This window comes from Protopterus annectens, chromosome 7.part0 (genome assembly GCF_019279795.1).
Source record: "Protopterus annectens isolate FY-2018-M chromosome 7.part0, PAN1.0, whole genome shotgun sequence".
In the NCBI taxonomy this organism is placed as follows: Eukaryota; Metazoa; Chordata; order Ceratodontiformes; family Protopteridae; genus Protopterus; species Protopterus annectens.
This window is the reverse complement of record NC_056739.1, coordinates 529791034-529814626: the sequence shown is the minus strand read 5'-3', so window position 1 is coordinate 529814626 and position 23593 is coordinate 529791034.

Below are 23593 nucleotides of genomic sequence, written 5' to 3'. Positions count from 1 at the left end.
TTACCATGAATTACCACATTGATGGAAGTCCACTGAACACAGAAGGCATTATAAGAGATCTAGGAACATAGGCTGACAGCAACCTCTCCTTTGATCACCACATTGCCACTGTGGTCAGAAAGTCCTTCTATGTGGCACATCTCATTACTAAGGGTTTTGCATCCAGGAAGACAGAGCTCATTGTGTCCCTGTACTCTTCCCTCATTAGGCCAGTCATCAAGTACAATGCCCCATTTGACATGTACTACCGACACCTGCAACAAGAGGAGAGGCTGCAAAAGTACCTCACAAAGAGGATTCTAGGCCTTAAATACTTGTCCTATATGGACAGACTCAAAAAACTCCAACTATTCTCTGTCTCATATTGCCTACTTAGAGGCGATCTCTGCTTGACTTACAAAGCCATGTCTGACCCAGCTGTGTTAGAAATGCTACATCTAAAGAAATCCCAATCCCTCCGCACTACATGCCCCAGGGACCTAAACCTCATTACCACAATCAAAAGAACATGCTGGAGGGACAGGTGAATAACCCAGAGACTGCCCATGCTATGGTATAGTCTTCCCATACATGTGAAACAGAGCACCCCACTGGCCCTCTTCAAGAGAAATCTTGATGAGTGGATGGGAAATAGAAAATTAATCACGGGGATCACTCCAGTGGCTCTACTTGACAGAGGCACTGGGAACTAAGGTCAGGTGGCACGATGCTAGGGTAAACCTATGGGCTAGGCTTGTAAAGGCTCCAGGGTCATTAGCCTAGAACACACCTATGAACCTATTAGTGATTCCTTTCTGATGACTGGTATATGAAAAATCTTCTAGTAATCCTAGTTCAGTCATGGTAGTAATTAATGTGCCATTTTTGGGGGGATACCTAATCATTCCAGGTGGAGACCTGTCAGGACATGGATCAAGAAGTTTTATATAAGTCACCATCTATAAATGGGTCTAGGACTATTCAATGAAATCACATTTCACTGAAAGTCAAATGACTGTGCACAAATCACTGAAAACACAATTCACTGAAAACACAATTCACTGAAACACATTTCACTGAAAGTTATATATGGCCTTTTCCCCACTGTAGTGCGACCCTGGAGTTAGAATATATAGTAAGGGGGGTGTTGGGAGTACCGCCCCCACATAGTTTGGATATATATTAAGTTTAGAAAATAGTAATTTATTGACATTGCAAATATCCATGTGTATCGTCCAAAAAATTTAAAATAGGTGGGGGGCTATGCCCCCCAATGTGTTTCAGTGAATTGTGTTTTCAGTGAATTGAGCTTTCAGTGAATTGTGCACAGTCAAATGTGTTTCAGTGAAATGTGCTTTCAGTGAATAGTCCTAGACCCCTACAAATATATGATGCCAACTCTTTGGCATCAGATTTCTAGCATTTTCTCCTTACAGTTCTACCAGGTTCTGGCCAAATCTTTATTTATTTTTTAAATCATGACTCTTTATTTTCATGATTTTTGTCAACACTAAAAGACCAGTTATAAACTATCATTGATTGTCTTTCGAAAGTAATCCTAGCTCTAGCTGAAAGATCTTATTTACATTACATAGCCAATGCAGTCAGTTTCCTACATGTTGATATATGTTTCTAGTGCCTCTCCTGTCTGCTGAGATGACAGGACTTTTGGCCAGTCTGCTTAGTTTTAGTTCTCTGTGGTGGCATGGCACTCAAACACCAAGTAGGTTTCAAGGTGGTCATCTTAACTGGTTAGTTTCTTCATAGAACGTGTAGCCTTGAGGTTGGCAGCTACACTGACCAGCACAATTGGCTGTCACTGTAGCCCCACCAACTTCTGATTAGTTTGTACTTTCTATTCTACAAACATTTTCAGCAACTCATTCATGGTTAGGTCTACCAGCAGCAGTAGTAGAGGGGGAAAAAGATTTGCAGTAAAACTACCTATTCAGCAGAAATGCCTCGGGGAACCAACAATAACATTTTATAGGGAACTGATAGCCAAATGTCTTTATGCATTTGGCAGCAGATGTATTACAAGGAATTCTCAATGAAAAGTCCTTGATCAATTACCCATGCATACAACACCAGTGTAAATTCCAAGGAAACAGTAGAGGCAGAGTATGAAGGAAAACTGACATTTTGTTTTTCCATTTCATAAAGGTAAACAAAAGACATAGCTCAGCTTTTAAAGCAAACAAAACAGTACATTTAGGATTTCTCTTCAAATAATTATTTCCATCTATAGTCATTTTGATAATAGGCTACATGCATAACCCCAACAGGGCAGTCATACTGCACAGTATCAGGGTCTTCTGGTAAGATTCTGCTTACCTTGTGCTGATTCCCTAAATGAGGAACTGACATTTTGAGTGCCTTTGGACAGGCAAACCTCTACTGTATAGCAATAGTATAAAATTAATAGCTCATTGATATCTAATACATTTAAATTGAAATTCTATAAGAACATTCCATGCTCAAGCCTCTGTTAAAGGCAGTATAGGCAGACAAGCAGACTCATACATTTACTTCACAATATGTCTCTGCCTATACTATATATATAGCTACATCAACATGTGCTTGTTAGACACCATTTAGTCAACTCAAACAGATGGCCAACAGGTTTGCAAGATTGACAGTTCCTGGGTATGTGAATATTCCTTTTCCTCATGGATTGTGCAAACTCAGAGTTAGCTACTCCACTGCAGGATAATCTGCAGAGCATGTGCAGAGCTTATCGACATTAAGTCATTTGACGCAAGACCAAACTCCTTAATGTTTTAATTGAGAATTTTGTTATTATACAATGTAAGCCAATTTAACATAAAGAACCTTGCTATGTATTAACTTTATCTAGTGAAATACACACCTGTCCTGTGTTAGAAAGTGGTTGTAATATCCCCCCTATTGGTCTCTTGACAAATAGATTGCACTGTGTATGCTAGTTACTTAGTTTCCCTAGCTGCCAAGTTTCCGCATTCAGGAAATGAAATAAAACTTGTTTTAATTAGTGTCTCTTTGCAAATTGCTTTGTACTGTTTATAAATTGATTACTCTCTTATTATTTGACCTATCTCTGCTCTGTCACAACCACCATTTCATACTTTCTCCCTACACTGTCCACTCCAGACATTGTACCAAACCTATTTAATGATGCCCTTCACCTTTACTCCAAATATAGAATGATTAACTCCATTTCAACCCAAAGCAAATCAAAATTAAATGGAAAAATACTCTAAAAAAAAGTATCAATAATTCCCCAGTATACTTAAACCCTTCTAGCAGGAGACATTCACCCTCATCCTGGCCTCATCTATTACAATAAACATCAGGACAATTCTGTGCCACACACTACTGTAATCTTACAATGGTCAACCTCAAACCCCAGTAATCTAATGTTTGCTGACAGGAATGTCAAAAGCATAAGAAATAAAACTCTTGAACTAAAATCCAGGATTACCTAACATAAGGCTGATAGTCTGTCTGTAGCTGAAACTTGGCTTAAACCCAACATAAATAGCTCCAAAATTACACCTCCTAGCTATAATATCATCCATAATGACCATATATAAAGATAAGGTGGTTTTATTGTTTTAATATTTCCCAACAACTACCACATTTGCTCTTAAAACAAACCAATACCAACATTCAATTCAGCAATTCAGCAAAACTTCTTATTACTTTTCCAAAAATAAACAATTATAAACAAATATGTATTAATGTCCGTTATATCCATCCTGGCAACAGTATAGCTATACGTGCAGATAGCCTACTTTGGATACCCATAACAATGCCACAGGAACAAAATACTACTAGATTATGTGAATTTCAATTGGTTGGACATAAACTTTAACTGCTCTACATCTAGCATGAACTTGCATGGTTTCACATAACTAATTAATAGACCCACACATTATAGCAAGGCATCAACTTCCCTATTAGACTGGATTCTAGTAGCAGACCCTAGAAAATACACCAGCACAGGTACAGTGTCAGACTCTCTCAATGATCATCTCCCAGACTATACACCAGACATCTCATGCATCCACTTAAACAGCATGATTATTCAACAACACACAACCTTTCCAAGTTTAGCCCATAAATGTCCATTACTACCCAATCATCTATTAACTGGAACTTCCTAAAAATCCTCATGTTAGATGATGCTGTAAATAAATTCAACACAAATTTACTGAATATCCTAAACAGCCTTGCACATCCTAGATGGAAAAGACTAAAAACAAATAAAACAATCTTGCTATCCACAAAGTGTAGAATTTTAATGCAGGATTGAGAAAAAAGCATAGAAAGAATGGCAAAAATATAAAGTGTTACAATATCTTGAAAACTTCTGAATGCTTTGCAATCATACTAAAAATCAAAGACATAAAGACTAAAGCTTTACTACAATAACTTTCTGAATAATAATAAACACAACCCTAAAAAATTCTGGACAGCCATTAAATAAATATTACATCCCAGCCAAATAAACAAAAAACACTGTAGAAACACCAAACCTCATAAAACATGCAAAAAAAAAAAAAAAAAAAATGGATACCACTCTGAAATAACGAAAACAATTCACAAAGATGGTATATAGAATCTTTACTAGTGCTTCCAGGTTCCTCGGCTTAACAGCCTTTCCAAGGAATGATTTCTGCACCAAATACAACAACTTTAAATACTGATTGAGAGGTTAATTAACACATCATCATTCAATTACAAATAGTGTTAAAAATTTAAAAACTACACATTAACCCTTTACAAGAAGTATACATGTTCAACTTCCAATGTACAAGCTGTAAAAATGCAAAGATGGTTAATGAATTATAATGTAAAAACACCCAAGATATGTGAAATGTGAATACACATATATAAAATAAATGCATACCAATGACTGATATCTCTGCAATACAACTTTCTCTACAACAGAATTTTGTGACCTTATTAGACATAAATAAAACATTAATAATGAAATAAAGACACAATGGCATATTGTTAAAGCTAATACCTGTTCTTGACACATGCCCCCAAAAATACTGAATTATCAAAAAATAATATTCAACCTAAAAAACATCACCTTAAAATGCCTTTCATAACTTAATACTAAATAAGATGTGTTATATTAAAGTGTGAATATAAGATATTATATTACCAAACATTGATGTTAAATTCCTGGTTTAAACCCTTAGGAAATAATGTGCCATAATTAATTGCGAATCATTTTCGTTATTTCAGCCCGGTATCCAGTTTTTTGCATGTTTTATGAGATCCCAGCCAGATAACCCCTTTCACAATGTCACCACTCAAAACCGCAATAAAATTCAACTGTTATTTCATAGATGGTATAGCATCTCTAACCAAGAATTCGTCAACATCTAGTCCTAACCCTGCCCAAAAAAACATGTATCCCACATCCAGTTTCACCTTAAAATCTGTGCTCACATCCTATATAAAATTACTCTTAAACAAACTTAAACTATACCTTACTTCATATGATTACCTTCCAAGTGAGTACCTTAAAATTTCAGCTGATAGCATTACCTATCATGCCTCAATCCTTATAAATAGTTCAGGACAAAGCCCCCCACTTTATGTAATGTTTTAAATTTTTTTTTGTTTTGCTTTGTGAAACAGCGATTTTTTTTCCCTTGGGAAAAAATCTCTGTTCTAAGCATTCGGGCTTGTAAGCTTTCATTTACATGGGTTCGATAGATCATCGTTCACGTTTTTAAGTGTTAGATGATTTAGCATAGTCCCTGCACAAATAAGGTAATTGAACAGACATTACTAACCTTCTCCAAGATACTTGAAAATGTATTTAAAAACACTTGGTAAACTATCTCCTGCAGGAAGAACTCCTATTCCCCATAAAACATGGCTTCCATTCTTCCCATAGTACTAATACTGCACTTCTAATCTGTATAGATACTACCAATAAAGTTATAAATAACAACAAACTAGTCTCCTTATTTTTAGATTTGTGTAAAGGCTATGACACAGTTTGTCACAGCAAATGTCTACTTCATAATTACATCTCTCTCAGCCCATCCTTCTGTGGTTCAAAGCCAGGGTACCTTTTTGGCTAGGCTTATATAGGCCCTAGGGCCAATAGCGTAGTACCTACCTTTGAACCTATGAAAAGCAACCTATAAATAGGTATCAGTCAGTTAAATGCACTCCACCATCTCCCTGTCACCACTGGTGTACCACGAGGCTCTATTCTTGGTCCCCTTCTCTTTAACATTCTTACAAACACCTTCCACACATCCACACAACAGGTCTCCCTAATGCAGTACACAGATGAATCTACACTCATTTGTACATCTGATAAAATAGCATACCTCCAAAATATTTCTCAGGAAGCTTTAACAGCCAATGAAATATGGCTTTGTAATTTACAACTCATGTTCAACCCTAAAAAACTAAACTGCTACTTTTTCTCCAAATCCCTCTCTCATGAAAAAAACTAAACATAAAGCCCTTTCTATTGATAATATAACCACTGAAGTCACTTATTTTTGCATTATTAAGGATGATAGTGGATGGTAATCTTAAATTTGATCTGCATATACAAAATTTCGTAAGAAAAATGTATCAAAAACTAGGGATGCTTCAAAGAGCCAACACATTTCTGACCAACTAAACGAAAACTACATTTGCCACTACTTATTTCCTCTCCAGACTTCTTTATGGTGCTGCCATCTTTACTAACCTCAAGGCATCACAAAAGTCAAAACTTAAACAACGCTTTAACAAAGCTGCTAAATTTGCAACAAGTACCCCCCTTCAGAACCAACAAATGTATAGCACTAAAAAGCGTAAATTGGTCAGAAATACCCCATTGACTAATAAATATGCAGCTTCTTACCACCTATAACATTATTGAGTGTCCATCTGCTTGTCCAGTGCTAAATAACATTCTACACTACTATGTTTCCAGTCGATCATTACAATTCAATGGCCAAAAACTCCTGTCTGTCAATAAACCTATTAAATCTGCTGGGCATTGTCTATACGAAGTTGCTAAAGCCTGGAACTCTTTACCTGTATCTATAGCTCAGTACCCTCCTTCCCATAATTCAAAACCATTCTGAAAGGCTTCCTTGTCAAAATCTGGCTCTGTTCTTGCTCAACACCAGGATGAACATCCTTAAATGTGAATAAATGCCTATTCATACCTACATCTCCTTACTCTCCCTTCTTCACTCACTTCCTTACTTCTATCAATTTCTTTTTCTGGCTTTCTCTTTAAGTATACCATAGGCCTGCTTTTCTTTCACTTCCTATTGCAATTCCTGTTTGCATTATACTAACATACCTTTAATTTATCTATAATTTGGCTAACATTTCTCTAAATTTTAAATATTTGTCATATAACTTGTATCCATTCTTAACCAACATTTTCATATCAAGTCTAATTTGGGATAATTATTTAAACTGTCAATGTTTTTGTATTATTTTGAACTCTATGAAATTATTGTTCTTAAAAGGTTTTGTACTACTTTGGAGCTTTTCTTCCCAGGCCTGCACTGAAAATGGGCTCCTACCCAGTTGGTCTTTTCTGGTAATCAAATGTCATAGGTTCATAGGTTCATAGGTAGGTACTAGGCTATTGGCTCAAGGGCCTATGTAAGCCTACCCAACAAGGTTCCATGGCTTACGCTACCCAAGAAAGTTATTTTCCTGTGCCACTGTCGAGCAGAGACACAGAAGTGATCCCCAGGTGTATTTCCTATTTCCCATCCACTCATCAAGATTTTTCTTGAAGAGTGCTAATGAAGAACTTTGCTTGACATAGATGGGTAGCCTGTTCCAGAGTATGGTCAATAAAATAAAATAAATAATATTGAGATTTTGATTGTTGATGTAGCTAGATGTTTGACCAGCTGCCCTAGAGCCATATGTACCATAAATATATCTATAGCTATATCTGTATCTATGTCTATATCCATATCTATGTATCTCTCTCTGTCTCTCTCTCTATATATATATATATATATATATATATATATATATATATGTATGTATTTGGTAAGGTGATTTAGTCTTCATTACTTCATTTGGATCCACAGGACATAATGCTTTATGCTGTTCTCAGGTATAAGTTTCCCAGGGCACGCAAGCAACTCCCTTTCCCTATTATACTTGTCGTTCTGTCCTCTAGTTTTAATTTGTTAAAAAGTTAAAAACAAAAAAAAAAACACGTTCAGTCAGATTCTAACAGCCCTGGGCAATTTGGTGTGTTTTTCATTTCTAGAAGTGTTGTTTTTCTGTAACTGTGTTTGCTGTATCGAGATTATAGGTCATCAACTGTCTTCATTATTTATATTTTCTTCTTCTTCTACTGTATTTTGCAGTTAATTTATTTTTATCACTTTCTGCTTTCTCTGGTAATGCTAACTATTGGATATCTTTCATTGCTTGCAGAGGCTTTTCCTTGCTTCTGGACTTTGGCTATTGTCTGATTTCGAAGTGCAAGTTTAAACGCACAGTTTTATTTTTCTTTCCCTTCTTGGGTTTCTTATAAAAGCTTTTGTCTAGCTCGATAGCCTTTTATTATGTTTTCAACTTGTACCTTCCAGTTTCACACTTTGCTGCTTTGGCTGCTAACTTGTTATGTAGTAATGTCTTTGGGTTGTTACTCTTGCTTGCTTCACCATAGCTTCTGCTACAGACCCAGAATTCTTTGGCAGAGATGTTTTCCTCCTCTTTCTGAACTTCTTTGATGACAGAGAGCTTTATTGATCTTTGGGTTCTTCCTATGTCATCTCCCCTTCCAGCTTAAGGGGCATTGTTTCCTTCCTTAATTCAATGTGAGTTCTTCAGTCTTTCCATTTAAGATTGTAAAGAAGTTCTCTGAGTGTTATGGCACAAGGTCATTGACACTTTGTTTCATCACCTTTCTCTTTCCTTTGACAGTCATATAGGTGGCTTGTGCTTCTTCCTGTCTGGCATATGGGTTGGAGAACATTTTCAAACCCTTCAGTTCTGCTTTGCAGATGCCAGAATACCAGCATGTGCAGTACTGTTTTGAGGATCCTTGTCAAAGTCTCTGACAGCAATGGTCCAGCTAATACCATGGCCTTCAGCATATGGTTTTGTCCTTCATGCAACATTCAACTCCTCTCACCTAGGTTAACCAATCTTTATGAATTCTTCTCTTGACTGGCCCAGATCCAGATCCAAAACTGGACCTTGCACTTACCTCTGCAGGTGCTGGGCCCACTTCTGTGGAGCCAACAATGGGTCCCATTCAGTCATTCATTTGGTACTTGACTCAGACATCTCATTTTTCACTTTCTGAATATTGGCCTCTTTTACATTAAGGAAATGAGCTTGGTCCTTGTATCCCCCTACTCTGACAGCCTTAACAATGGCCTGCTTATCCCCCTACTCTGACAGCCTTAACAATGGTCTGCTTTCCTCTTCCATTGGTAACAGACACCAAATTTTCCTCCAAAGGATAGGCTGTCTTTTACTTCAGATATGGAGTAATCCTCTGAATACTAACCATTGGAGGCCTTTCCCTTTATTCAGCTGTGATATATATTATTTGCTTCTACAACTCCCAAAGTGACTCCCATTATGCTAGCTATAGTGCTAAAATTTAGAAATCCCTACTCATTTCTGTTTGACACATGAGCAAACCCAACCTCTTCTAAATCTTCACAAAAATCATATTTCAAAAAATACCCAGATCTGACACTATACCACTCTTCTGGATATACTTCCTCTGTCTCTGGCATCTACCACTCTAAATATACTTTTCCCCCTGCAGTCGCATACCACCTTTCTTTCTCAGCTGTAGCCACTATAGTGTTACTTACCTTAAAGTTTCACTCAGTGGACTACACTCCTTACTTTATGTAAATAAATAATTTATTTTGTGAATGGGGAAGGAGTATCATAAAGTTTCTTATCGATAATACTTGTCATACTTTGACTGTTGTATTAATTGGTTTATGCAGAAGTACCATAACGGTGATGCCAGAAACAGACTTTTCAGTGCAGTAAATAAACATTCTTAAAACAAAGAAGCAACCACCCCAGAGGAGTGCTATAATGTAGAGACATGCTACGACAGTTGAGCAAAATTAAAACATAACATGCCATTCGATATTTTATATATCAGAAATCATATATATTAAAAGTGTACTGAATTTATACAGCTGACTCTGAAATAGTGTCAGTGGGAATAAGTATAATCATCAACTAAAGTATATATTTTGTCTTATTTGTATAACTTCTTTAAACTGCAAAATACATTAGGAACTGAGGGTGTTTCTATTAGGAAAACTGCTTTGTTTAAGAGTGAATAAGAAGTGGGTTTTAAGTTTTCCAGTAGTTTTAGACTGCAAAACATTGCCATTCTTTTTATCAGCATTTTGCAGTATCAACATCAAGATCTCTTGTGTACCAGACCACCCATCATGTAGTAGTGACTACCTTTGCATTCTGCTTCCATCTGTGCCACTATCACACTTCTGTAGTCATTACTCCTCGGATTACCAACTGCTGAGTAGTGGAAATTCCCTGGTGCCCGGGTAAGGTTTCCCCTAGTCGGTATGAATACCACCTCAGGTCTCCCATTAAATGAGGCCACTGGCCTAGTGGGACTAGTCAAATCAACAAAAGGATACATAAATAAATAATAAAAAAGAAATATAAAAGTAATTCATCTGCTCCCATTTATATTGTGTAGCATGGAAATGAAAATAAAATGTTTGGAGTGCTACAATTCTCATGATTCTCTATACTTCGTGTTATGACATATTATGATTGGTTTTTGCTCTATTTTAGCCCTCAGAAAGTATGAACAAGAGGGAACAACTATGAAAACCATTGCACTTACCTGAGGAATTACTAGCAGGAGATATTAAGGACTGAGCTCTGAGATCTCATCTGCATCAAGTGAAGCATAACTCAGCCAGAGGTCATGGTTAGATAGACAATTGTAAGACGATTCTTATGAAGTCACATTTACCAAGTGCATGTGTTCCTTGTGTAAGCTCTAAAATTACATGAACTTCAACTGATATTGTACCTCAGAATTCACCTCACCTGCTGTTAAATGTATTCTTAAACTTATTTTATCCACATAAGTGTGAAGTTTTCAACTATGCCAGTAATGCACTATATAACACATTGCATTATCATGCCTGCAGAGGAATAACAGAGAAAATAAAAACAACAGATAAAGAAACAAGATATTGAAAAGTTAGTTTAATGGATGATAAATAATAGAAATAGAAATAAAGAAGTAAAAAGTAAGTTTAATAAATGTAAGACTATGACGTTTCATTAACCATCTCTAGATATTAAATGCTAAACACATTCAAATGACAACCTTGCTTACTTGTCAATTCTCAGCTAGTCAAGACAAACTAAAGAAATACAAATTGACAACTATTTTTTCTGCATTAATAATCAGACAGCTCAAATGATTTTTTGATGCCTTTATTAGAATATTGTGTACTAGGCATGAAGTGGACTAATAATTACACTAATCCACATAGTAAAATCATTATTTTACAGTGCAGTCAGACATACTGACATCTGATACATCTAAGACAGCTGTAATGCACAGCAAAGGTGTAGGAATAAATTGCTGCAGTAATGTTCTGTATACAAGATTTAGATTGAGCTACTCTACAGCATTCTATAAGGGGAAAAACAGTCTTACTTAGTGTTGATCTGCATATAGTAGTAAAATGAGCTTTACAGACTATAAAGAGTACCAACAAGTATATGGTACATTCATAGAATATTCACTCAAACTCCTGACCAGATTTATATTCTTCCAATTGCCTTAATTCTAAGTCCATTATCATTTATATTTATTTTGTTCATATTCTCTTTCCATCTCCATTTGTTGGCTTCTGAATTGCAACCTGAATTCTGCTACTTCTCTCCACTAATGTCCCAAAGGTACATGCCTCATTTTCCACAGTCATTTATAATAAGTCAATCTGTCTCACTTTCTGTGCATATCTCTCTTAGGCTCCTGCTTTCTGATTCTTTCATGGCTGTCTGATTTTGCAGAATATATTCAATCACCTCGACTCTCTGACTAAAATAAATCTAATTCTCATGTTTGCACTTTCCAGATTTTCCTGTAAGATTAGGATTCCAAATTCAGTCATGTGCCATCTGCCTCCTTGGGAAGTTAATTTTACTTGCATTATATGGACACAGTTACATAATTTCACTTCATTACCAGAACTGCTGATAAAGTATTCAGTCCTTGCATAATGTTGGTATTTTTAAAAGCTAACTTTACCTGCAAATTTCATTTATCCATAGTCTACAACCATGCACTTACAAACATTATTTATTTATTTATTATTTTAACTATCTTAAATGCCATTATCCAGTTCACATTTACTTTAGTTGCCATCATTGCACATACCTTTAAATAACTCTGGTTTCACCATATCAGTTTGTGGTTACAATCATGTAAAAAAATACAAATCACTATGAAAGAACAACAATCCATCATCCAGAGAAGCTTATCTCATAAAAACATTCACCTGAATATGCATCTAAGCTTTTGCCTGAGTTTTTATTTACATTATTGTTACTTACGTTCAGCAAATATATTTCTGCTATAGCAAGCAAATAAGGGTATTGTTTCTACACTGTACTGACTGTCCACACATTATTTAATAACGTCACACTTGTGGTTAAGTTGAATGTAGCAATATACATATACACACACACACACATATATATATGGTTCCCTATCAGAAGCCTGAAACACTATAAGCCTGAAAATCTAAATCCTGAAACCAAAAGCCTGAAAATTCAGAATCCTGAAAACTCAAAATCCTGAAAACTCAAAATCCTGAAAGCCCAAAATCCTGAAAACACAAAATAGACATACTGTTGTCATTGTGGCTTTGCTATTGTTAGCCCTGTGGTGTTAGGTCATGCGTTGGGTTCAGGTAAGTGTGCGGTTGGTTTTATGTTAGGGTTAGGGGCGGTTTAAGTGAGTTAGGGTTAGGGCGCAGGTTAGGCATGTATGCAATAGTGACAGAAATTAGGATTAGGGGCGGTTTAAGTGAGTTAGGGTTAGGGCGCGGGTCAGGTGAGTGTGCGATAGTGACGGACCTTAGGGTTAGGGTTAGGGTCAAGGTCAGTTGGTAGATATTAGTGTCTTTGTATTGGCATATTAGCATTATTTGTGTTTTCAGGATTTTGAGTTTCAGGATTTTGAGTTTTCAGGATTTTGAGTTTTCAGGATTCTGAATTTTCAGGCTTTTGGTTTCAGGATTTTGATTTTCAGGCTTCTGATAGGGAACCATATATATATATATATATATATATATATATATATATATATATATAGGTGTGTGTGTGTGTGTGTGTGTGTGTGTGTGTGTGTGTGTGTGTGTGTGTGTGTGTATGTGTATGGATATGTGTCTGAGTATCTGTGTGTATACTGAGGCAGAACCTATTAATTTATATTCTACACCAATCTCATTCACTGTCCATCTTCAATACTGCCTAAAAGCACACTCAGAATTGAACATTACTGCATTCATACATGAGGCACATTGAAATCAGTCATAAATTTCCTCAGCTATAGCAGACCAACATCTTGGATGTATATTAAAAATAGGAAACATAATCTGAGCCAAACAGCAGTCTGATAAATGAACACAGTTTATACTTCTACACCATTATATGTACATAACCACAGTTAGGACAAGCAGAATACCGATTCAAATTGTTTCACAAAGCAGCTTTATCAGGGTAACAACTAACTTACTACTATCTATCATACTATGCAATCACTGGTGATGTCATAATTAAAGCAGCAAACAGTGCTTTAAGGCCCATAACTGATAAAGCTGATAATTTACTTTTCCTTTGAGTTTCATTTTCTACATCACTCCTTTTCATCACATACATTGCTCATCCCTATGACATTGAATTTGCAACCACATTTCTTTCTGTTTATTTCCTTCCTTCCTTACTTATATATTTTCAAGATGAAAATCCTGGTACTTACGATCTAGGTAATAACATAGACTCACAGTTGGCTGACAAACTGATTTTGGGCAGCTGAATTTAAGAGACTTAACTTGCAATTGTATTTTCTTTTCACAGTGTCCTGCAAGGCCTTGTTAGGTCCTTATATCTTTTATTGAAATCTTACTGAATTGCCCTTTGATTCATGCATTTTTAACATGTATGTAGATGATGTCAAGATTGGCAAATATTTGTTTTTATGACTGGGAAATTTATCACCAGTCAGAATTTCACCAATAGAGTTCAGTGTCTTTAGACAAATTTCAAACCAGGGACAATTGAAATAATATGCTAAGAGAGGTTGATAAAACCAAATTCATGACATTTGCTAATGCATAAAATTCAATGCTATTATCACCTCAATGAGCAACAGCTGAAAAAGGTTACAACTTCTAAAGCTCTTGGGCTTGTGACAAGCTTATCTTTGCTAACCATACTTTTGAATTAAGAAACTGGTGTTCCAAAATGCAAGTTATTATTAACAGATTTATAAAGACCATAAACTAAAACATACATATTCCATTTTTTGTTAGCATCATAAGAACAAAGCTAAGCTCTGAATGCCCATTATGGTAACATAATACTAAGGCCTGTAGTATAGAAGTAGAAAGGATTCATGTCAATTTCAGCAAAAGGTTCAATGCCATTTGCACCTTTCCTTATCATTAGAAGCTAAGAGTAATAGACCTGTTTATATTATCCTACAGAAGGTTCAGAAGATATTCAGTGATTATCTCTAAGGCCTATAAGGATCCTTTCTTCTTTAAATGATTCTACTTATTATCTTTCTGTGTACATGGAAATAACAGACACTACAAATGGTTCTGTGACCGAGGAGTTCAGAAATGGAATGACCTTTCCAAAATACAGTTAAGTGTGGCACTACTGAACTCTTTAAGATACACTTAGATGAATTTTGAGGTGATGAAACATTTAGTGCTAAAATGGCAGGCTAATATAGACCATTTCCATAGCCCATAACCTGATCATGCTTATGATCATGATCACAATGTTGATGTTGTTTACAAGGGTCGTAACTTTCCCCTGCTTCTTCTCAAACCACTGAGCTGTTCAAAATCAGTTTTGAATAATCTTTTTGGTTTTCCTATGTAGAATGACCATAAAATCAAGTAGATAAATATATTATATCATATATCTGACAACTGACAAAAGTTTGGTATATAACATTCAATGTCCATATTGATGATTTTGAATTTCATGTGCAGTTTAATATTTTTGTGTCTAAAACCACAAAGCCCACATACATAGCATACTTTTATAAAAGACGTAAAACTTGATTTCCTATCCAGATTATTATTTATTATTATCCTGTTCTAATACATATTCCATTTCTATATGTTATTCATAGATTACTATTTATCACTTTATTTAATACCATGATACTACAGAGACTGCAGAAACATTTTTGAAGATATTCTTTCACTATAAATGCCCTAAGAGTATATGTTGCAATGTTGTATTAAACTCAACTGCTAGGGACTTCACATTTTTGTATTTTCCTTCAATAATGAATGTATTACAGATGGAAACAAGTACTTCAACTGTTTCTTGATCTAATTTGCATCTTATTTGAACAAATAAATAATTCTGTTTTACTCTATCCTGAATCACTTTTTCTTCTGAACAAATTATCTGATATGAATAAATTCAGAGGCAGGGCATTCTTTGAAATGTATTTTGGAAGGTAGCTTGTGTAAAGTAAGTAATATATTCCACTTGCTGGTTTCCTGTAGATATATATATATATATATATATATATATATATATATATATATATATATATATATGAGAACAGTTTATCATATCATATTCACTAATAGTTGTGGAAATATGAAGAGATGGTACATTTATTTGACTTCTGTTACTACAAGCTTTAAGTCTTCTCAACATCCATTAATGCAGTTTTGAAGTGTTCCATTTCGTTAAATCATCTTTTCATATCATTAATAAATTACCTAGTTAGATATGCAATAAATCAGGCAGATCTAGACATTTGTTTCTATCATCATTAAAAATGTATTTTTCTTCCCTCTATCCAATATTAAGATCAATATATATTCATAATGCAGTAGCACCCCTGTTCCACTACATTTGTGGTATAGAGATACTATGTGCCAGAAAAAATATTTTTTCAATAACCGCTGCAAAGTGCCTAATAAGATTTTTTTCTTTTTTCATGTAGCACAGCCTTGGCTCAGCATTCCATTTTATGTCCATTGGAGGTGTACATTGATTTAATATCAATAGCTGCTATATACCAACTAGCTTCTAATTGTGTATCATCAAGTTTGTTAAGGATTTCTGAAGCATCTTGTTCCATTGAACTTACTTGTGAAAGTAATGGTCTGAAATTCATACTGTAAAATGGAGATGAGGGCTCAAAAAGTCTAAGAATCAGTAATAGTATGTCTTTTCAGTGGCTTTATCGCAGACTTATATAAAAATGTTACGACATAGTTGATAAGGAAATAATGAATACATTTAAAAATAAATATTATGAGTTCCTACATGAAGCATTACAAGGAGGCTTAATTGCAGTATTCAGTTGTGCCTTCTATGTACCTTCGACAGAAAATATACACATACCAAGTGGACATAAAATGGGTCTCTGTGGAAGGGAAACTGTACTGCACATGTCATAAATGTCTAGGGACAGGTAGAAAGACAACTATGGAAAAAAAGGACTGGAAAAGAGAACACCATACTGATATGAATTATGTCTCTTTGGAGTACACAAGGAGGAGGGATGAGTTGGAGATGAAAGAGCAGAAATCTAAATCATGGATCGGAGGTGAAATGGATGATAGCAAATACTCGGAAGGGAGTGAATCTGGAAGTTTATACCAAAGGAGGGGTGAAGATTCGGATACAAAAAGTTTGAAACGGCACATAATGGTTAACCAGGAGATGTAAAGGGGGGTTCAGCATTGGTTAGACTGGACAAGAAAGAGGTTTGAGTGACAGGTGAAATGTCTGATATTGATATTGTAGTGGATTGGTAATGGTAGAATAAATGCAAGAGCAAAGCATAAAAGGGGTAATAGTCACTGTACCTAAATTATAGTAACCATCTGAAGGTGAGAAAGTGGAGCCTCCTAGCAGCTTCATTGGGGTCACAAATAACTTACTACTATCAATCATACTATGCAATCACTGGTGATGTCATAATTAAAGCAGCAAACAGTGCTTTAAGGCCCATAACTGATAAAGCTGATAATTTACTTTTCCTTTGAGTTTCATTTTCTACCTCACTCCTTTTCATCACATACATTGCTCATCACCATGACACTGAATTTGCAACCACATTTCTTTCTATTTATTTCCTTCCTACATTCCTTATATATTTTCAAGATGAAAATCCTTATACTTAGGATCTAGCTAATAACACAGGCTCACAGTTGGCTGACAAACTGATTTTGGGCAGCTGAATTTGAGAGACTTAACTTGCAATTGTATTTTCTTTTCACAGTGTCCTGCAAGGCCTTGTTAGGTCCTTATAAGTCCTTATAAGTTAGTTCCTTAGAAGTCCAATGACACCAGCTGTAGGTCTTCTGCTCACCAATATAGCCTTCAAGTACCTGAGGAAAGGTAGAACATGATGGCTTCATGGGTAGCAATCATGGTACATGTCCTCCCATTGTTACTTCTTTTTTATTTAGTTTCTGATAAAGTTTTTCAATGTTAGTAAGTAACTTATACACAAGTGATATTGGATTCATTTTTTTTCTGTATTAGATGGATTCAGATTTCAGATTGTCTTATGCATAAAAGACTTCACAACTGTCATCCAACTTGGGGAATGAGTCTGCTGGGCTTCTGGATCTGCTGCTCACAGCTGATTTGTCTGTTTCCTACTCATGCCTTTTTATATGATAGTATAAAAATGATCACCAAGTCTCCACATGAAGACTACATGCTTTATTAATCAGTCATGCTGCAGTTAAGTTTTCTAGGGTCAGCTCTTCTATACTTACAGCATAATTAACACCTTCCAATGAGAATGGAACTAGCATTAGGCTATCATATTCACTGCCACTCATTAATACTTCCCTTGCAACTTGTTCTTTTGGTGATTTTGTGACGTAGAGATTGACTATCAGGGTGCAGTCTACAATGGTGGTTATGGGGGCAAAACCTTTCATCTTGGATGATTATAACTTTTATCCTGGCTTTGATTTGGCTTATGATAGTCTTATCTAACAGATATAGATGATGGAGAAGCTAGTATTGGAGAGAAGAGGTGGACCATCTGATTTCAATTTAAGCAACCTGGAAGAATGGTGCTGGGAGAGACACTACATAACAACTCCACCTGAGAAGAGGTCCAGTACTGTGTGACATAAGTGTGTATTGACTTAGAGAACAGGAGTACACCAATGAGTATGTAGTCAATTCCACTGAGCAGTATAAAAACACTTACTGTAGCTAGAGACCACAAATGCACTCATATTGCTAGCCAAACTGGCTAGAGGATCAGGTTCATCAAAAAACAACCTGCAGGCTAATTTCTGCACTCCTCTGATCATGTTTCTCTTCCTGCCAGCTTTCAGTTGTAAGGTTTATGAAGGAATGAATGGACATATAAGAGATTAGGAGAGTGATAGTCATGACTGAATGGGTGCCACCAAATTCTGAGAAAAAGAAAAATGATTAGAATGACGGGTGGGTAACTGACATGAGAACTCAGAAATAAATTTTTATACAGTTTTACTAGTCTGGTATGAGAGCCATTATGAATATCACAGGAAGTAGATCAGGCAAAAGACTAGTATAACAATGAAGGATAGTAAGCAATAAAAAAATGCTGGGTCAATGTGAAGCTGTCGTTCTCTCTACTGTTGGCTTTGGAAGGCTATGGTGCCAAAGAGCTATCTCAAAATACTGCTTAGTGGACTACTTTTTTAAGACTATTTGCAAGGCCATGAATAAATCTCAGCTATACCATGTAAATAAAATAATCAGTAAAGTAACCACAATTGTCTGCTGCTATGTGATTATCAAACTGGTAATGTTCATGCCAGACAGGTGATTAGATTCAAGGATCTCCAGTTTCTGATGGAGGTGCATCTCAGCAGTTGAAAAAAAGACATTGGTAATAGAAAAAAAGAATGGATAAATGAGAATGATACGTTTTGTAATATGAAAACATTATCAATGAAGTGTTGAGGGGTCTGATATCAAAGCACATTGACATGTTTTTTAGGTTGCCTGCAGCCAAGAAGTGCTACAACAATCATTCTGCTACATCTGTGTGTGAAAACTGATATGTCACTGTGAACTGGATAGTTGTGGCATTGGACACATCTTCACCATGAGACATTGTCACGTGATAACATTAATACCTGACCACCAGATGTTCACACATTAGTGTTCATGCCATCAGCTGAGTTAAACTGACCTGATGCATCCTACTTGCTGCTGGACATGATTTTGCATATCAGTGATCATTTCTTGCGTCTGCCTTAGGCAGCTTGGTAATCTTGAGGGGCTATCAGTATCAGACTAGTGGCTCAGATAGGTTGGATAATGCAGGGTTGAGTTTTGTATTAGATTTAGGAATCATATGAAGTTCAAGGCAATAGAGTCTTGCAACCTTTACCACTTACCAGTTACCACCCTAGACAGTACCTCCCCTCTCAAAGAGGGTTAGGCCAATGAAGCCCAGCTCAAATTTATGAATAGACATCCAATTATGCAGGTCCTGTTTGAATAAAGATAGTGCATTACACTGCTTTATATGCAGGGGTGTCAGTTCCAGAGGTGAGAAAGACGCTGAGTAACAAATCTGTCTCTCCAGCTTGTTTTATTGAGCTGCTGAAGCAGGTTTAGATACCTTGTTCTGGCATTTCTGGAGTTGTTTGATTTGTATTGGTACAAGAGATCCTGCAATACTGGGTCCCTGACTACTCAGAAGGCAAGACATAGGTCACCTATGAGGAGACTAAAATACACAAAAAGCGGGACAGTGCGTGTAGCCTTTTCTGGTATCTTACAGATTTTAAGCCTGTGGTCCTCTTTGTTAGGAACTCTGGAGTCTGATATATCTGTTGAGATACAGCCTAAAGTTGGAGTAGGGAGGGTGTTACATTTTATAACTGGTCTAATCAGTGGTGAATCCAAGGGGAAAATAACCTCCTTAGATCTGGATGACATTCCTTTAGTTAACAGATGTATCAAATAGAAGAATTTCCAGGTTTCCAGGTCTCTAATTACATTTTCATTTTGAAGTGAGGTATTGTTGATGCTATATGCTTTGTGGGGATGGTTGTCTGACAAATATGACAATGTGCCACTTTTTATCATCCAATTTAAGCCTGTTTTCAATAGAATAAGCATTTATAAGTGTAGGTACGTACTGGTAGAGTTCTGTGTTGGGGAGACTTGACAATCACTTCCAGTTTGCAGTCATCTATAAACTTGGTTAGCCATGGGTCTTGTTTTTTAATCTGTAGGTTAGAGAAGTAAATACCAAAAAAAGCCCTCCAAGCACTATGTGACCACTGTCGCCAGCTTGTGGTACATTTTTGAAGACATTTACCAGATTCAGTAGACAAGTTCTACCTTTTTCAAAAGCAGAATAATATGGATTAGCCTGATGAGATTTTTAATGTCAGTGTTAATCAAGTCTGTTATAATGTGTTCCATGACATTACAAATAAGACTTATTAGGCTAAGGGGCCTACAGTTCCTGGCCAGTAATAGGGCCACCTTTATGGAGCAGCACCATCAGTGCTATACAGTATACTTCCTGGACTGAGCTTGTAGCTAGGCTGAGGTTAAATAGCTTACGGACAGGTTTCACCAGGGGATGTTTACTGCTATTTAGCAAACAGCCTGGTGTGCTTTCTGGTCCCACTGAGGAAGTATTCTCAGTCTCGGACAACACTCTGAGATCATGGGGCTTTAGGTTGCCATGTCAGGAATGAAATTTGTACAACACTTATTTACTAGTATATTGGCAATGTCCGCCAGGTCAGAGTAGGTATTGCTAAATACTGTGAGTTTTGTTCATTTCTGAGTGCTGCTTCTTAATTTTCTAATGTAACTAAAAAAAGATTTGTAATTGTCATTGGCTTCAGATGCCAATTTGAGTTAATGGGCTGCCTTGCTAGAGCTAATAATCTTTTTTTAATTTTTAGAAAAATTCTTAAAATTTTTCTTGAGTCAGGTGTCTTTAGATCTGTTGCATATTCTTATATGTGTTTCCTTTTATAGGATCATAGGTGTGTACTAGGCTAATGGCCCTGGAGCCTTTACAAGCCTAGCCCATAGGATTAACCTGGCATTGTGCCACCTGACCTTAGTTCCCAATGCCTCTGTCAAATAAAACCACTGGAGTGATCCCTGGGGTGAATTTTCTATTTCCCTTCCACTCATCAAGATTTCTTTTGAAGAGGGCCAGTGAGGTGCTCTGCTTGACATGTATGAGACGTCTATTCCATAGTATGGGCAGTCTCTGGGTTAAGAACCTGTCCCTCCAGCATGTTCTGTTGATTGTGGTAATGAGGTTGAGGTCTCTGGAGCGTGTGTTGCGAAGGGATTGGGATTTCTTTAGATGTAGCATTTCTAACAGAGCTGGGTCAGACATGGCTTTGTAAGTCAAGCAGAGACCACCTCTAAGTAGGTGATATGGACAGAGAATAGTTGGAGTTTTTTGAGTCTGTCCATATAGGACAAATATGTAAGGCCTAAGATCCTCTTTGTGAAGTACTTTTGTGGCCTCTCCAGTTGCTGCAGGTGTTTAGTGAGGTACATACCAGTTGGGGCATTGTACTCAATGATTGGCCTAATGAGGGAAGAGTAGAGGGAGACAATGACCTCTTTCTTCCTGGATGCAAAATCCTTAGCAATGAGATGTGACACATAGAAGGACTTACTGATCACAGTAGCAATGTGGTGATCAAAGGAGAGGTTGCTGTCAGCCTGTGTTCCCAGATCTCTTATAACACCTTCTGTGCTCAGTTGACTACCATCAATGTGGTAATTCATGGGAACCATGTTTTTCCCAATGGGTATGATGACACATTTTTTGGCATTTAGCTTAATGCCATGGTTCTGACACCAGTTGTTGGTCTCTGTGAGGCCTTTCTGTTGGATGTCAACGTCACTTGGGGAGTTAATAATAGCTCCCAACTTGCAATCGTCTGTCAACTTTGTCAGCCAGATTCCTTTTGTGTTGGCCTGAACTTCAGGAAGTAGATACCAAACAGGAGAGGACCCAGGACTGAACCCTGTGGGACTCCACTCGTGACTGGTTGGCAGTCTGACTTGGAGTCAGCTTCTTTCACACTGTTAGTTCTACCTGTGAGCCAGTTTGCAATCCACCTAGTGATATAGGTGTTGATGCCTAGCTTAGTGAGTTTGTCTATGATTTCTGTGTGGGGAATGGTATCAAAGGCCTTGGCCAGATCAAGGTAGGCTGTATGAACCACCTTGCCTTCATCCACAGCTCTGGTGACTGACTCAAAAAAGTCAACCAAGTTGAGCAGGCATTATCTACCCTTCACAAAACCAAACTGTGTGGGATCCAGAGTTTAGAGATTCCCTATATCCTTGTTTATTAGGTCCATGATGATGCATTCCATAGCTTTGCATATCAGACTCGTCAGGCTAATGGGGCAATAGCTCCCAGGGTCTGTAGTCGCTCCTCCTTTGTGGAGAGGGATGACTGTGGCAGTGCACCATTCAGTAGGGACAAAGCCTGAGGTGAGGCTGTGATTGAACAGGGCACACAGGTGAGGTGCCAGTTCACTCTGTAATTCATGCAGACCACAGCCAGGGATATTGTTAGGTCCCATCAAAGCTGTATTTTTGGCCGTGGACAGTGTTGTTTTAACCTGTGCAGCAGTAATACTGGGTGCCTGGCAGTCAACTGGTATTGTGACTGGTCCCTTGGGGGAAGGGGTAAAGTTGGCACTAAATCTGTCGGCCAGTATATTGGCAATATCTGTTGGCTCGGTATAGGAGGTACCATTGTGCAGTAGCTCAGAGCAAATCTTAGTATTGCCATGGAGATTCTTTACATAACTATAGAAGGCCTTGTGCTTGTCTTTACTATCTGCTGCAATTCTGTTTACATAGCTAGCTTTAGAAGATTTGATGAGGGATCTCAACTTTTGTTGAGGCTGATAAGGGAGTTTTTCCAGTCTTTGGACTTCACCTTATTCCACATCAGTTTCCTCCTTCTGTTGTACAGTTTGTTTATGGCAGGAGACCACCAAATTGGCTTCCTTTTTTTGGAGGAGAGCATCTTAGTTCTATTGGGTATGGCGAGATCCATGCATTTGTGTACGTGTTCATACAGTGCATTGGTGTATGATTCAGCAGTCATGCAACTGATCTTCATTTGCATGGGTGCCATGAAGTTAGCCACCTCTTTTTTTAGGAGCTCAAAGTTAGCTTTGGAGAAGTGTTTCATGGTGGTTACCTTTGTGGGGGGTGGTGGGAGGGATGTGGATTTCCAAGGTGATTAGTTTGTGGTCGGATCTACCCAGGGAGGAGTTGACTATTGGTGTAGAGCAATGGTCGCTTATGTTAGTAATGACCAGGTCTAGGA